General features: G+C 37.7%; 1 protein-coding gene and 1 long non-coding RNA gene across 5 annotated transcripts in view; both read left to right on the top strand.

The window, feature by feature from the left end:
* Nucleotides 1–14,754, top strand: part of TPK1 (thiamin pyrophosphokinase 1) — a 391,064-nt gene that overhangs the window by 50,621 nt on the left and 325,689 nt on the right. The gene's annotated exons all lie outside the window — the stretch shown is intronic.
* On the top strand, nucleotides 6,779–8,643 carry LOC141409948 (uncharacterized). Its single transcript, XR_012432984.1, has 2 exons — nucleotides 6,779–6,919; nucleotides 8,096–8,643. It is a non-coding gene; the product is annotated as an uncharacterized lncRNA (long non-coding RNA).

Genomic DNA, 14,754 nt, shown 5'->3' with positions numbered 1-14,754 from the left:
ACTACCCCGCTGCCTTTAAGTCCTTAATCAAGACTGTGATTTCCCTTCTCCTGGGATTCTATTTTGCTTCTTTTGGACCACGGATAGGGAGAAGGGTTGAGAAGCAATTTACATTTTCCACTAGCACTTTACACGTCACTCTTCCTCATCTGGGTGGTCCACTCTGGCTCTTATGGGACAGGGAAGTACAGGCGTTTAATGCTTCTTATTACATATTCGAAGGTAGAAGACACCACAACAGTGTATAGAAGAGCTCCCTGTGAAGTCAGCTCCTCTTTGCTCTAGGAGGAGTCCCTCCTGTTTTCCTTTTTTATTCACCATGCCTTTTTGGTCTTCTTTAACTCCTTTTACCTTATGATAATTCCAATTATTGAGTAGAGAGTTAATACTGAAACTTACCTGTTTGTCAAATATGATTGAACATTGATTTGGTAGTAGTTACCTAGGCACCGAGACTGCAGTGTTGAACGAAACAGGTAAAAATTCCTACCCCATGGGTTTACATACTCTATGCTAGACATTGTGCTAAACTGTCCATATGACTTAATCCCCATGATGGCTTCATGAGAGTGATATTTTCTTCTCTCCCACTGGAGCTCTGACATCCCGTGATCAGCCACCCCCACCCCCTTCACCCTTGAATGGCTCTCTGACACTTCACTGTGGGCCTGGGTGGCTCCCTTCTCACCCTTCAACACATGTACACACACACACGCGCGTGCACCTGCACCTGCATTGCTCTGGCACACCTGAATTGTTTGAGAAGGGGAAATGGGCACTAAGTGTATTGATATGGTTTGGATCTGTGTCCCTGCCGAAGTCCCAAGTGTTGAAGGTGAAGCCTGGTGGGAGGTGACTGGATCATGGGGGCAGATTTCCCCCTTGGTGCTGTTCTCCTGTTAGTGAGTTCTGAGATCTGGTCATTTAAAAGTATGTGGCACCTTCCCTGCTACTTCCTCCTGCTCTGGCCATGTAAAGTGCTGGCTTTCCCTTCTGCCATAATTGTTAAGTTTCCTGAGGCCTCCCTAGAAGCCAAGCGGATGCCACCATGCTTCGTGTACAGCCGTAGAATCATGAGCCAATTAAACTTCTTTGTAAATTACCCAGTCTCAGGTATTTCTTTATAGCAATGCAAGTGCTTTTATATATATATATATATATATATATATATATATATCTTAAAAAATTACTTCCTACATTTGTATGCACGTTTTGTATACATGAACTTTTTTTTTTTTTTTTTTCCCCCAGGAGCTTACTCATATTGTTCCTAAGAAATCAGTGACTCAAAAACATTCTCTGGAGAACACAACCAAGTTGAAGCCGTGTAGGTGGTTCCTCTTAGTGCAAAAGAGCCTGCTTTCCCCTCTACTAATTAAGGAGCTAATTCATAAAGGAGCTAACTCTATATCCATACAAATTCTTCTCAAAATCTCAAATATAGGCCTCATGATTAGAAATTAATACGTTTTTTAAGACCCATGAATTTTTATTGCTAACAGTGGGGTGTTTGAGAAATTATCTATTAAAAAGATTCTGGCTGTGATTCAGGTATATGGCATTTCCCCCTTTTCTCTAATCCTTTTAAATAACTTAGTTTAAAGACAGTGAATCAATTTTATAGTTAATTTTACGCAGATATTCTTATTTATTAAAAACGGTGGTAGTAATAATTGAGAAATGGGTAGGAGTTATTTATCTCATTAGATTAATACCAGTTTTGATGAACAATTTTGGGATAGGTTGGCTAAATGACTTTGGCATTGAAGCTATGCCAGTTTGAGGTTTATTCTTATGCCTTTATTTCTCTTCCACAACCTTGTGTTAATGGTCTGTCTCCCACTAAACTCTGGGCTATTGGAGGGCAGGTACAATATTTCTATTTTCAGTGCCCTTATCCTGAGCTCATAAAAATGCCAAGCATGCTAAAACATGTTGAATAAACAGATGGATAAGAAAATTGAGGTCTATGAGAAAATTGAGGACTGACTTTTAAAAAGCTACAGTTATATAGTGAACGTTTCTTATTCGTTGAGTCCTGTAGACAGAGCTGTCATACAGCCCTTACAGAGCAGAAGTTGAACTACTGGCAGAACTGGAACTCAGGTCCAGTTTTACATCTGTGTCTACTCTTTGTTCTTTAATGGGGAAGAAATGAGAAATAATGGCTGAATCCATGATACTATTTTGTGGTTAGACTCAGTCCATTTGGACTTGTGAGATTTTCCCATTTGGTAGCCAAAGATAAGGACTAGGTCTATGATTTCTTTTCTTTTCTTTTCTTTTTTTTTTTTTTTTTTTGAGATGGAGTTTTGCTCTTTTTGCCCAGGCTGGAGTCCAATGGCACAATCAGCTCACTGCAACCTCCACCCTCTGGGTTTAAACGATTCTCCTGCCTCAGCCTCCCAAGTCGCTGGGATTACAGGCATGCACCACCACACCCAGCTAATTTTGTATTTTTAGTAGAGACAGGGTTTTTCCATGTTGATCAGGCTGGTCTGGAACTCCCAACTTCAGGTAGTCTGCTTGCCTTAGCCTCCCAAAGTGCTGGGATTACAGGTATGAGCCACTGTACACGGCTGTGATTTTTTTTTTTATATTGCTTTTGGGCCCCTAAAACAGGTGTTTATCAAATTCTGTTTCTCCACTTTCTCTCCCTGCCCTGCCCCGCCCCATGGTACTGAGAAACAGTATATTTAATCAGAGATGGGCCTGTGGATAGTTTTTCTTCCTGTTCCATAATTGACATGTCATTTGCCATTCAGCCTAATCACAAGGTGTCTGAACCTACGACTCCTCCTTGTACGGTATATTCCCCCAAATTTATTCAGATCCATTTGAGCTCCTGTTATATATAGTTTTATCAAAATCTTTTGTAAATAATTTCCTATTTTTTTAAGTCAGTGACCTTGCTGAAATTTCTGACCACAAACTTTTGTGGTTCCTCATATGCTTGATTCTTACTCTGCTATTCTCTTTGCTCCACCTCCATCAAAAGTTGTACAGAAAAAGGAGAACGTCCTTGCATGTGTAACCATGGCACTGTATCAGCCTTTTAAAGTATTTGCTTTCTTACTAGAGACCATTTTTACTTTGTTTTGACAACTTAAAGTTCTTATAGCTCCACCTTATTTTTGTTTGATGCAAATACAAACACACATACACACACACACTTGAAGAAAAGCAAGTTGGCCTTCAAGCTTTATATTGATGTGTTTTGTTTATTGTTGATTTATATTGATAAAGTGTGCATGAAGATTACTTTGTATGCATGTGGTATAGAATAGTATATAAATTAACTATAATATGAAAATCCACAATTACAGCAATTACAATTACCAACAGTGAGGGCCTGCTCCATAGCTTATGCCAGTAAAATTACTATTTTGTTTTCCATTGAAAACATTCAGCATTTGTAGGGGTTCCCAAGCTCTAAGTCATATGTTTGTATGAAGTAATCTTTATCTGCTGTTCATTCTTTCCATTTTATTTATTTATTTTTTAATTTAAATATACAGTCTCTCATAAAATGTCAACACATCTAAGAGTTTACAAAAGACTCATTTTTTCCAGTTTATATGGAAAAATATAAAAAAAGTTATATACTTTTCTGTTGAACATTTTTTACCTTAGATATTATTATAGATTAAATATTTTTTAAAAAAGGAAATCATCTACATACGGAGAATTTCAAAGCAAACCAATAATTGTTTTCAGTTGATATTTATTGAGCTTCTACTTAGTACTCCTTTTTTTGTAAGGCTCTTACAAAGAAGCAAGACGTTTCTGTTCTTGAGATACTCTCTTGCTATTTCTCTTTTTCCATGGATTCTTAGAGACACATTTTGCTGTCATATTTTAAGCTTCCCACAATTGGATGGCACCTTGCAATCACTGTCAGCCAGGTGGCAGTCATGACCTAGTTGTGTGGAAAATTATTACTTGAAACATTCTCGTAAGCTCTGGTTTAGATTTAATGAAATGAAATATTACTTTGAAAAATCCCAATAATGTAGTTGTTGGATATAATTTGGGAAATGCTTTTAAAAGATTAATAGAAGGAAAATAATAGTGTAAAAATAGAAACAGATTAATAATCAGAAAAATTTAAGATACTCCAATAACCACATTTTCCACCAAAATTGTCATTTATTTCTGAGGTTCTTAGGGGAGGAAAATAATTTTCCCTCTACACTTCTGAATTCTTAGCTGGGACCTTTGTAACAAAAGACAGACTAACGAGAGAAACAAATTCATTAACTTGTATATATCTTATAAAGGAGAAAACTCAAGGAAAGAGTAACTCTAAGAGGTGGCTTAGAACTATGGCGTATATAGCATTTTCTCCCCAAAATGGTAAATGTTTACAGGGGGACATGACAATGGAAAAGAACCTTAAGTGTTTAGGGGTACACATTCTGGGGAGGTATAGATACAGGGGAGACTAATGGTAAATAAATACAGGGCAAAGTAATGGCAGCTAGTTAGTGTACTTTGTTACAGAGGTTTCTCTGACTCCCTCTCTAGACTGTTAAGGGTCAGAAGTCATCTCTGGTTATTTACTTGTCCTTTCTGATAGAGAAGGGAAGAGGGACAACTTGAGAAATTTATGTCTGGCTTTTAGGCAAATGGGAAGGCAGAGAGCTTTTCTTGTATCTGTTTCTTCTCAAGTGCCTTTAGCTCAAAATAATCATTGAATGTTGTCACATATTTTGGAGTGGTATATTCTGCTGCCCTTAAGATTCCTCCAATTTTCTATTTTCTACTTCTTTAAAGGTTCATAAGTAGTGTGTTAATCTGCTGGAAACTTAGTTTGCTGATGGGTTACTCAGAATCTTTCACTTAGCCTTTTCTGAGTTTTCTGTAAACCTAATGCTACAGGTTTTCTCTAAACCTAATGCTCTTGATATTTGCATTAAGTGTAGTCATCAAGGAAATCCACCTAGATCGGAAAGGGGCGGCCTAGAGATTGAGCAGGAGACTGACTTAAAATAGTCTGGCTTTGTTATGCCACTTGGCAAGTGGCCTCTGGTCAGTTACTTTCCTTCTCAAGCCTTAGTTCTTCCTTTGGCAAATAGGAAAAGTAATAGGATTTTCCCCATAATATGTAGGGCTTAAATGAAAGAGCGCACATATGGTACTTTGATTTCTAATTTTTGTTTTCTTTTTACTTGTATTTACTGGGTGTTTACTAAGCTTCTCTGTGTTAGATACTAGGGATACCTAGTGAATAGGGGACAAAAATTCAGCTCACAGTTGAGCTTCTTAGTGCAGTGATATCATCTTGTGTAAGAAGTTATTATAACACCTTGTATAAGAAGTTATTATAACATCTTGTATAAGAAGTTATGTAACATACAGTTTATGTAACAGTAGTACTTACTGTGTAATAAAATAATAGCACCTTGTTATTCTCTTGGGGCTGACAATACCCGGGGAAATGAGAATTCTAATTATCTCCTTACACATCCATACCTTATGCTACCTGCTTCATCAGTGCTCAAAGGAAGGAACTGCCAAGAGTTTCAGATGACAGCTTGCTGTGTTGGCACTTATTATTCAGATGCTAATGGATAAATTCTTTGGCTTTTATACTTGGGAGCAGATTTAACGTGTCTTCTTAGTTTTCATTCATAATCTTATTCACAAGTTCTTTTTAGCTTCTTTGAGAAGTCTGTAATTTTAGAAGCCCTAGCTCCTGAATCATAATGTGGGAGAACATGAGTTGATAAGCAAAAATAATGTTAAGAGTGATTTCTTTTTAATTCTAGTGTGTCAAGTCTAAAGAAGACATTGACAGTGTTAGGGCTATATGTAGCACCTTGACATTGCTCTAAGCAGTAAGGCCAGTAATAGTCATAGCAAAATGGAGATTTAAAAAAATCATTTATTTGAGTCTTCCAACTGAAATTGATGGGGGGAGAGGGAGCTGGTGATCATTACTTAAAATGGCCTAAAATATATTTTACTATGTGGCCACCACCTCTCTCCTAGGTTTTCTGCTGTCATCACCTCTTTTCCCCCGTTCACAGTATTGGCCACTTTTCATGTGTTTGACCCTTTGCATATGGTGTTTTCTGCAGGACTATCCTACCTCCTTCATATGGGGCACTGTAACTCAGCCTTCAGTACTGCTAGAATGAGTCTTCTGTAACTTCTTCCCCATTCCCCTGGGACAGCTTCCCCTTCCCTGTGATCTCATTGCGTTTGGCACATTGGGTGTTTTCTTCAGTCTGTTGTTCGTCACACTATTTTTAGGCCTGTGTTCTTCATTGGATCCAAAGCATTAATAACAATATCATTTGCTTTTTCATGACATTATAAGGAAATCATGGTTTTTAATATTATAAACATTAGCTTTTGTTAGAAAAGCAGAGAACATGTTGATTATTCTTTGTTAATATTTAGTATCTTTTATTCTGGCATCTTAATTCCACAAATTTTGATTTATTTATAAACCTCATCACAACTCACAAATATTCATGATATTGGTGTAAAATAATAAAGATAATAAGTATAGCTTAAATACTGGTTTAAATTGCACCCTTGATGCCGTTAATTGTAAGATGCATCATTATTTTATGTACCACTAAGAAAGTAACAGCAATTGCCAGTTACACCCACATTCTGAATGTATTCTAGAATGCACATCAGAGATGTTAAAATATGTAAAAATGTTCACTTTTAAATTGATGATACATCTAAAAAGATGTAAGAACTCACTTGAACAAAATGAAAGATTTGTTTCTGTTTTCCTTTCCTTCATTGCCTTTGGTAGGTGTGCTAATGAGCAGCAAAGTCCTCATAAATGCTAGACAGCCGAAAGATGGAAGACCTAACAAAGGATTTGGGAACCCAGCAGATTACATAATCCGTTCCTGTAATGTTAAAAATAATCTACATATAAAGTAAGGGAATTGTAAGTAGAGAGTTGATTAGCCACATTGTTTATTCATAAAATTATGGATACATGTCTCATAATGTGTGAAAACTTTGTACGTTCCCTTTTGTTGACTGAGATCATTTCCAGGTGTGGATGTGAGTGGAAGAATGGTGGGGGAGTGCAGTTTAGATGGAAACCTTCCAGGCATTTGCAATTATAAGCGCTTTTTATTATTAACTTGCCCTGCAAGTATGGGAGTGTTTTATTTTTCTTTCTTCAGATTCAATGTCTGACTTATAATGAATATCATGAGAAGGAATAAAATTCAGTTTCTAGCTGATTTAGAATCGGATCATATACTTTATTAAGTGAGGGATGCTGATATTGAGTGTGTTATACCTTGTTCTGTCTCTATGTATCTGTCCATTCATCTGCCCATTGATTTTAAGATTATGTGTCTGTTCATACAGAGTATAGTATCGTTAGAAGCAATATTGTGCTTCTGTTGTGCAATATGGACATAGAAAGTTTTAAAGATTAAGTGGAAAGAAACTTAGAACACTCTGAAACTGTGATGGTTTAGTTTGTGTGCCTGTGCACATATTTAGTTTTATGGGTAACTATTTTCGTGGCACGGGAAACAGCACAATGAATGGCTTTTTTAGGTTATGTTAGAAACAGTTCATTGTATAACTTCTTTGTGCCAGGTCTTACGTTGAATTTTCAAGCAAATATGATGAATAAATTATGTTTTCAGCATACCTAACATTTATAAACTGTTAAATGAGATGTATATAGCTATTATTAGAAGAAGGAATTGAATACTATGGTTGGCAGGTGAAAATGATTAATGAGTAAAAAGAAAAGATGTAGGGAAAGGGGAGGAGGTAAAGTATTTTCTGTTGGTTTTGAAAGATAAGTAAGTCTTTGGCAGGGACAGGAATTTATGTTTGTTGAATATTTACTTACATTGTGTGAGGCACTATACAGCTCTCTATATGTATAATCTCATTGAGTCTCCCGTTATTATAGTCCACACTTTGCACCCTCAGAGATGTTAAATTAATTTCCAAAATATTTCAGTCAGACAGCTAATAAATGAGAAAACTTGGATTTGAGCTAGGTCTGATTCCAATCACTATATTAATCACTATGCCTAATCACTGTACTATTCTTATTCATATGTACTTAATCACTGTACTATTCTGAAAGGTATTCAGGACAGAGGAACAACCATGAACGAAGACCTGAGAACTATGACAGTGCCTGAAAGTTTCACAGAATGAGGATCAACCTGCAAGACTAGAGCCACCATATGCTGTTCAGTCATTGATCAGTTTTTTGATCAGCGTTACTGAGTATCTGTTGTGTGCCAGGCAGTTTGCTTGGTGCCGGGGGTTCAGAAATGAGCACATGCTCTTGCCTTTCAAAGCTGAGTCTAGTAACAAAACAGACTTTCAGTGATGATTTCTTGCTTCGCTTGTTTGCCTAGGAAATACTTCCTCACTCAATATAAATGTCTAGATTGTTGAAGTATCTTGTAGTTTCAAAATTGTATTAGGTACATGTGCTCTGTTCAGAATGTGTCCCCCAAAATTCATGTGTTGGAAACTTCATCTTCCAACATGGCAGTGTTGAGAGATGGGGTGCTTAGGTCACGAGGGCCCTGCCTAGAAGGCTCTCGCTAGACATCGATGCTGGTGCTTTGATCTTGGACTTCTCAGCCTTCAGAATTTTAATAAATTTCTGTTCTTTATAAATTGCCCAGTCTGTGGTATTCTGTTATAGCAGCACAAACAGAGTGAGAATCTTCTCTTTCTCTCTCTCTCTCCACACACACACATAATATATATATAGACATGTGGTGTACCTATATACACAGTATGTATATACAGAGATGTAGTTTTAGAACTTTATTCTGAAATTGAGGCAAGTAATTTTGGTACCTTTTTATCTTCAATGTTTTTTTCTAAGAAAGAAGCCCCTTTATTTTCCTTGTTGAACTACTCCTACTTTGATATACTTGGTTCTCATAATTTCAGTGCTGAAGCTATTGACTAAAAAGTGCACTGCTCATGCTGTTAAAATTCTTAAAAGTTTCATAAATGAGTATCAAATGAGATTTGTGACTAAATGAATGCAAATGCAGCATTGCTTTCCTTTAACTAATATGTGGCTGTTGCTGCGGCTGCTTCTTCCTCTGACAGAACAGAAATATTTTGGAGTGTACCTCAGCCTGTTAATAATTTTCCGATCTGTTTTAATCTTCTGTAATTACTCAAATTTCCTATCCTCACTTCTTTTTAACAAAGCTTTTAAATGTAGTACAGACTTAGTGTAAACATTTATCTGATCTAAAGGCAAATATAGAAAAAGTTAATTTTCCCTTCTGCTTTTCATTTCTACTCTCCTAAGGGTATGGTTTTGACATGTTATACCTTTTCTGTATTCATTTCTAGTCACTATTGATGAAGAGAACTGTTGTTATGTCAAGAAGGTTTTTAAAAAGATGAATAGAGTTAGGAATTGGGATGGATATGAGTAAATTCTTAAATATAATACTTTTATAAAATCTCCCCCTAAACTCTGAAAAATAAATGTTTTCTGAGTTCCCTATAACTTATTTCAGCAGAGGGAAAATCTCCTACATGATGTTTAGAGTAGAATGAGTTGCATCTCCTTTTGCTGTTTAGGGAATTGGTGGTCCTAAGTCCCTTTCCCTAGTCTCTTAGAAGTTTCCAGTCTACTCAGACAAATCAGCATGAATTATTTGGTAATTTTTGGGAAGAAAGGATGCTAGATAGTGTTGCAAAAATTATTTGCTTTACTTTTAGTCTGAAACCCAAACAATCTATCATTTTAATGACCCTTTATTATATTCTAGCCTAATGTTTAAGGATTGTTGGCCAGCGACTTCTTAGGAGTGGGATACATTGCCTGGGCGGTTGCTTTCCTTTTCATCAGTAGAAACTTGTATTTTACATATATACAAGATATTATATACATATATACAAATATTACATATATACAAATATATATATAAGTATTTTTATTTTTTAAAATAATAGAGGCTGGGCACAGTGGCACATACCTGTAATCCCAGCACTGTGGGAGGCAGAGGCAGGAGGATGGCTTGAAGCCAGGGATTCAAGACCAGCCTGGACAACATAGAACAGTGGTCCCCAACCTTTTTGTTACCAGGGACCAGTTTCACGGAAGACAGTTTTTCCACGGACAAAGGGGTGGGGTGGATGAGGGATGGTTTGGGGATGAAACTGTTCCAGTTTACATCATCAGGCATTAGGTTCTTATAAGGATCACGCAACCTAGGTCCCTTATGCGCAGTTCACAGTAGGGTTTGTGCTCCTGTGAGAGTCTCATTCTACTGCTCATCTGACAGGAGGCGGAGCTCAGGTGATAATGCTAGCTAGCCTGCTGCTCACCTCCTGCTGTGCAGCCGGTTCCTAACCGGCCATGAACCAGTACTGATATGCCATGAACCAGTACTGATATGCCATGAACCAGTACTGATATGCGGCTGGGGAGTTGGGGACTCCTGACATAGAGACCTCACCTCTACAGAAACAACAACAACAACAAAAAAAACTAACTGGGTTTGGTAGTGTGTTCCTGTAGTCCCAGGTACTTGTCAGATAGGCAGGCAGGAGGATCACTTGAGTCTAAGAGTTTGAGACTATTGTGAGCCATGATTGCACCACTGCCCTCTTGCCTGGGCAACAGAGTGTGAGACCTTGTCTCTTAAAAAACAAACAAACAAACAAAAAAAAAACAAACCGGGTGCAGGGGCTCACGCCTGTAATCCCAGCACTTTGGGAGACCGAGACGGGCTGATCACAAGGTCAGGAGATCGAGACCATCCTGGCTAACATGGTGAAACCCCGTCTCTACTAAAAGTACAAAAAATTAGCCAGGTGTGGTGGCGGGCGCCTGTAGTCCCAGCTACTCAGGAGGCTGAGGCAGGAGAATCGCTTGAACCCATGAGGCAGAGGTTGCAGTGAGTGGAGACTGCGCAGCTGCACTCCAGCCTGGGCAACAGAGTGAGACTCCGTCTCAAAAAATAAGTAAAATAATTGTTTAAAAGTACAAAATTAATAAGATATAAGAGTAAGAGATGCAAAGTAATGCTTCTTTTCACTATTCTGCTCTAACATTTCCCCTTGGATGGATAGTCTAAGGATGAAAAGATACAAATGTAAAAATATACATATATATTAAAATTTTTTTTACACAAATGGTTAATGTAATATCTGTTATTTGAACCCTGCTTTTCTACTAATTTTTGTCTTGGAGAATGTTCCTTGTTAGGTAATATATAGCTATTTCACTATGTGGGACATAGCACAGCTGTATCAATGGGATTTTGTGTTCTTTCCATTCTTTCTCTTGAAAACAAAACCTTTGAATATTCTTTCTTAGCAAACTTTTTTTTTGTGTGTATGTATACACACACACACACACACACACAATTACATAGGCCAGATGTGGTGGCTCGCACCTGTAATCCCAGCACCATTTTGGGAGGCTGAGGCAGGCGGATCACTTGAGATCAGGAGTTCGAGACCATCCTGGCCAATGTGGCAAAACCCTGTTTCTATTAAAAATACAAAAATTAGCTGAATGTGTTGGGGCATACCTGTAATCCCAGTTACTTGGGAGGCTGAGGTATGAGAATTGCTTGAACCTTGTATGTGGAGGCTGTAGTGAGCTGAGATCGTGCCACTGCACTCCAGCTTTGGTGACATATAATCTCTATGAAAAAGAAAAGCAATTGTAGAGAAACCTGACTTGTTCTGTTTACTTCACCTGGACCTGGATCTGATTAAGGGACACTGAGACTGAGGTGGTATTATTTGCCAGAGTACTTATCTGTGGCCAGGTGCAAGTCATCAGTTGGTGTCAAAACTTTTCCTATTGAGAGCAGAAGTTACTCTAATTTCTCTTAAAGCCCACGGTGCCCGTGAGATGAAAATGTTTGCCTACTTTGGGTTTAGTAAGATTTCCTTCAGTATGGGTTTGATTCTTGATATGGTGGATTGTGTCTGTGTAATCAGAAGTCATTCGTGAAACAGAGGTCTTTTGCATTTGAATTTTTACATTTTATTTTTAAAAAACTGAGTGAATAAAATGACTTCTATTCAGAAGTACTTTGATGACGTAGTGTGTTATATAATCTATATCATTTAAAGAAGGTTATTAAAAGTGCTTTTTAAACTCTGTAATTTCAAGTAATTGTCAGTTTTTTCCTCTCAAACTATAGGTCTCAGGGGACATCAGATTGTTGTTTAAATATGTCTAATTTAGCTTAATGTGTACTTATTTTGATTGTATTTTTAGTATATATGCTGGCAAGTGAGCACATGTATTTAATTATATGTATTGGCATGACTCGAGTCAAAGTCCTCTTTAAGGAATATTAAAAAAAGAAAGAAAAGATCTACATACTATAATTGTTTATTCTTAGTATTGTTGATATGGTTTGGCTTTGTGTCCCCACCCAAATCTCATCTAGAATTGTAATCCCATAATTCCCACATGCCGTGGGAGGGACCTGCAGGGAGGTGACTGAATCCCAGAGGTGGTTCCCCCATGCTGTTCTCGTGAGAGTGAGTGAGTTCTCACAAGATCTGATGGTTTTATAAGCGTCTGGCATTTCTCCTGCTGGCACTCATTCTCTCTCCTGCTGCCTTGTAAAGAGTTGCCTTCCGTCATGATTGTAAGTTTCCTGAGGCCTCCCCAGCCATGCGGAACTGTGAGTCAATGAAACCTCTTTCCTTTATAAATTATCCAGTCTCAGGTATTTCTTCATAACAGTGTAAGAATGGATGAATACAGTTTTTACATATGAAGCCCACAAAGCTTTAAAGCCCACCTGTTCCCAAAATAATTCTCATCAAACCTAACCAAACCTAAGTAGAAAGGGTTTTAAAAGGGAGTATTGACTGCCATGTTGAACTTCTTTGGCCTTCCTTCTACTGCTTGCCATGAAGAGATTCTGTGCTTTTTGATATGGGTGGACATGGGCTGAGGTTGCAAGAGTAGTCTAATGATAAAAGTTAGGCTCTCTGTTTGTTTTAGAAGCGCATTCCAAACTTAGAGTCTGCCTTCAGGGAGTGTTTTGAACAGACTTTTCAAGTGTGAAGACTATTGTGGGCCCTGTTGTCAACATGTCAAAACTAATGTGTTGGACTATAATTTTTAGTACTTTATGACAAACCCTTAGGGTTATGGCATTACATCTACAGTTTGCTAGGCAGTGATTGATTTTCTTGATTGACAGGAAACACAGTTTATTGTGCCCCATGTCTGCAGGGCAAGGGACAGTTGATGGAGCAGCTTTGAACTCTGCCAGCAATCCAGAGGTGTCAGTGTGCCACGATAAAGAACTCAACTTCATTCATTTGGGTTATAGTGAGAATGTGTTTATTGGCAACAAGAATATGGCTAACCTTTGTAAGGGTAAATAAAGAAAAAATTTCTTGCTATAACCTTCTACTTTCATGTCAAGAAAGACTCAGAACTTTGTCAGGTTTCACTTGCACTTCCCCCCACTTCCTACAGAGCAGAAGCTTACTAGTTGTAAAATATAAAGTGTTCTTTTTCTCATGCATTTCTAACATATATAGATTCTTGTGAGAATTTATTGGGGCATTTTGTTTATAGTGGCATAGATTTTATAATATTAGGTTTAGTAAACTTGGACAGACCCATTACAGTTGCATCATGGGAGGTAATGCTCTTAGATGGAAATTGATTTAAACCATTCAGAATCTGTTTACACTTTCAACTTGAAAGGTTGGATGACAATAACTAGATATATACTCAGGTTTGTAGGGCTCAAGGTGTATTACATGAATTTCTTTCTTCTCTATATAGGTAGTAAGCCTAAACATCTATTTACCTCAAAAATACTTAATCTATTCTCAAATAAATTATTTACAAACTTTGTAGTTGCACTTCGTGAACCATCTCCAGTTTCATTAGATTGTTCTTGAACTATCATGAGCAAAACGATTTAGCGATTTGAAGGGAAGACAATTGGCATTTGTAGCTGTTGCCATTGTCCTTTCTACTACCCTTCCTGGAACATTTTGTATCGTATTGATTTAAGTGTAGTACTCAGGGCTTCAGGACCTAGAAAGGGCCATTGATTTTTAGGAGGGAGTAATTTCATTCTGCAAAGAATCCTTTGGGCAAGCAACCAAGTGAAAAGTACCTATTCAAATTGGGGACGAGTCACTTGATTATTAGAGAAAGTATGTGGAGTTGATTTATTGTAAATGGACATAAAGTCATTGCTGAAAGAGCCACTCAGCAGATACTTATTGAGTGCTTACTGTGTGTGTGGCACTGTTTTAGGTAATGGACTCAGGAATTTATGTACTAGTGTGGGGAGACAGACATTAGAAAAAAGATTGAATGAACAAACTGGTGATAAATTTATTATAAAAAACAAATCAGGTTAAGAGTGAGTGCTAGTGTGGAGTCGGAGGTGTTTCTATCTTATATAGATTGCTCAGGGAAGTTCTATGATAACTAACATTTGAGCGGAGAGCCGAGGAATTAGTGTGAAAGGGAAAGTAGGACATTCACTGAATATGTGGCTATCTACAGTAAAGTCTAAAAGGTGGCATTGTGCTCCGTATGTTTTAGGAGCAGCAAGGAGGGCAGTGTGTCTGTAGCAGGAATGGGGGCTGTGGGGGAGGAGGGAGGGAGATAGGAGATACAGTAGGGAGAGAGAGAAGCCAGGTCATGTAGAGGCTTGTAGGTGATTTGTGAGGAATTTGACTTTTACTGTGAAAGGAAGCCAGTGGAGGTTTTTGAACAGGGAAATGACTTCCTCTGACTATATT

Source organism: Macaca fascicularis, chromosome 3 (assembly GCF_037993035.2).
Source record: "Macaca fascicularis isolate 582-1 chromosome 3, T2T-MFA8v1.1".
In the NCBI taxonomy this organism is placed as follows: Eukaryota; Metazoa; Chordata; class Mammalia; order Primates; family Cercopithecidae; genus Macaca; species Macaca fascicularis.
The sequence above is the reverse complement of the archived record's forward strand: the minus strand, read 5'-3'. Positions and strand labels throughout refer to the sequence as shown.